We start from the raw sequence: 3,309 nt of genomic DNA on the forward strand, positions 1-3,309 counted from the left end.
CCCCCGCATCTCTGAACGTGCCGACTTGGCGAGGCCAGCGGGAGTCTCGCTCGCCGCCCAGAAAGCGGCCGGAATCCTAGGCTGTATTCAAAGCAGCGTGGTCAGAAGGATGACGGAGGGAATTCGGCCTCTCTGCTCTGGTGAGACCGACCCCACCTGGAGCGCTGCATCAGCTCGGGGGTCCCCAGCACGGGAAGGACATTGGACCAGTTGGAAAGGGTCCAAAGGAGCGCAGCGATATCAAAAGCAGGAACACCTCTCCTATGAAGACAGGCTGAGAGAGCTGGGCTTGTTTAGCCTGGAGAAACTTCTGCGGAAACCTCATTGAGGCAAATCGGTACTTAACGGGGGCTTATAAAATAGAGGAAAATGGGACTTTTTGCAAGAGTCTGTAGGACAAAGAGGAATAGGTTTAAACTAAAAGAGACAGGATTTACATCAGATGTTAGAAAGAAATTCTTTGAGAGTGGGGAGGGCACTGGCACAGGTCACTCAGAGGAACTGAAGATGCCCCATCCCTGGTAACACTGAAGGCCAGGTTGGATGGGGCTCAGAACAGCCTGGTCGTATTGAAGGTATCCCTGCATATGGCAGAGGGATTGAGCTATTTGATCTCTAACATCCCTTCAAACTCAGATCATTTCAGGGTTCTGTGAACTCTCATATGTCAAGAAAACTGGCTATTGAGACTCGATGATCAACACAACTCCCTCAGTGGGGAAGGCCAGACACCATGGATTGCCTCTGGCAACAGCCCACAGGGACCAGGGCACACGGCTGTGGCTGTGGGGGACAATTTGCATCAGCATCAGTATTTGGGGATGAGGGGCATGAGTAACAGCGGGAGACATAGCTGTAAGAGATCAGCGTTCTCTATACAATTCAGGAATTACTGGAATTCAGGTTGTCCTGGTTTCAGCTGGGATAAAGGTAACTTTCTTCCAAGTAGCTGGTACAGTGCTGGTTTTGATTTAGCAGAACAATGTTAACACACTGATGCTTCAGCTGTTGCACCATAGGTTATCTAAAGGAGTTTTCAGTGTCCTGTGCTCTGCCACCCAGCAGGTACACAAAAGACAGGAGGGAGCACAGCCAGGAGGGTGGACATGAACTGGCCAAGGGGATTTTGCACACCATGGAACATCATGCTCTGTATATAACCTGAGGCAGTTGGATGGGAGGAGCCCATCACTACTCAGGGACAGGCTGGGCACCAGTCAATCCATGATGAGCAATTGCATGATGTCTTACTTGTGTTTCTTGGTTTTATTACTCTCTTTTTGTTACTATTACTTTACCTTTTTTTCAATTATTAAACAGTTATGTCAACCTATGGATTTTACCTTTTTTCCAACTCCCCCTATCCTATGGAAGGGAGTGTGGGAGTGAGAAGTGGCTGTGTGATACTTGCTAGAGGGGGTTAAACCATGACAAGGTGAAACACAAGTAGGGTAAGCTGTCACTGTATTTTATCACCTTGAAGAAATACCCTTGGTATGCTTAAAGCAGCTATTCTTTGAAACTCACCCTTGTTCCTACCTTCTGCCACCTTTCCCTAATCAAAATCTTGATTGAAAGCTATAGAACAACAACAACAAAAAAAAAAGTAAAGATACGTTGATAATATTGTTGATGAGCAATGTTTCACATTTATGTTGGTCTGTTACTTCCCTGTGATTATTATCCTTCATTTCATCTACTGCATTAATGCAGCGTTCTCCCCTCTGATCCCAGTTTTCCACATACCTCCAAATTCAAATTGGGAAACAGAACCTATCCTTTCTCCATCTGAGAGTAGATCAAGTGTTATGAAAATAAAAGGTTATGTGTATACTGGAATTACCTGCTGTCATCTGAAAAATATCAGAGGTAACCTGGGATACACTTTGAAATACTACTACTTTGATAAATTTGCAATATTTCCAGAGGAATCCTTATTCCATTAACTGGAGAAAAAAACAGAAGAGCTGAATTTCAAGACTGTGATTTGTGCCTGTTGAAAACTTTTCAGTTATTTCTCCAAATCTGAAAATAGAAATCTGTTTAGTAATCACAGATTACAGAATGTGGCTGAACACAACATATTTTTGTACAAATACTGAAATTTAGTTAAATATATCAGGCAAGAGTTTGGACATTATTTGTGTGAACTGCGCTAACAAGACCAGGGTAAATGCATGATATCCTTGGTATGAAACATAGCTTAGCAGAAGGTAACTTCTAATAATTAAAGATGGTTTATTTTACATGGAAAGAAGCAAATATTATTCCCAGGACACACAGGACTACTATTTAAATACTTTTTAAGGTTTTAACATTGACAAAGAAGAAAAGCTAATTCTAATATTTCACCTTTTTTTTTCATCTAACAAGGTAAAAAAAGAGTTGTATTTTAATTTTTATATTACATCAATGAGTGCATTTGCTGGCTTAAAACCACCAGAAATGTATTTGGTAGTTGAGAGGGAAAGAAATGTACTTTAAGCAAAATTTTAGAGCAATCCTATTTCATAGTAAAGGCGCTGTAGAGCACTCAGCAAATGAGAAGCAGCAGGATTGATGCCCTTGTTCTCCAACACTTTTCATCCCTGTTGCCTGGACAAAGGCACTTTGATGGGGGTCCCATGTCCTTGAGAGGCACTGGGAGGAGCAGGGTGAACCAGTGGAAACATGCTGGGCCCATAACCTAGAGGCTGATGGATTAAAACCCTATTCTAATGGATTTTTTTGTCTTCCATGGAGTACAAGACCTAGCAATCCCCAGGAGCAAGAAATTGGGCTAGGGAGGCTAGGAACCAGCATGGCATATTAGGGAACTGCTGGTCAGACTAAAGGGAAAGAAGTAAATGCACAGATAATGGAAACTAGGACAGGGAACCTGGGAAGAGTGTAGAGAAAGATTGATTATGTAGGGATGAGGTAAGAAAGGCCTTCCAGAAGCTGGAATTGAACCTGCCAAGGGACATAAGGAATAACAAGAAGGGCTTCTACAGGTGTGTGAACTAGAAAATGAAGGCAAGAGGTCTAACGCCCCTGATAAACAGTGATGGAAAAGTGTTAACAGATGAAGGCTGAGGTACTCAACATTTTTGCCGCAATCTTCAATGGAAACCTGTCTACCACGCCTCTTGAGTTGATGGACAGCAGGATGGCAACTGGGGGAGCAAAGTGCTTCCCACTGCAAGGGAAGATCAGGTTCATGACGACCTAAGGAACCTTAATTTCCCTAAGTCTGTAGAACCTGGTGAGATGCATCCCAGGGTCCTGAGAGCATTGTCTGATGTAGTTCCCAAGCCACTCTCCATGATA

Source organism: Geospiza fortis, unplaced genomic scaffold (assembly GCF_000277835.1).
Source record: "Geospiza fortis unplaced genomic scaffold, GeoFor_1.0 scaffold163, whole genome shotgun sequence".
In the NCBI taxonomy this organism is placed as follows: domain Eukaryota; kingdom Metazoa; phylum Chordata; class Aves; order Passeriformes; family Thraupidae; genus Geospiza; species Geospiza fortis.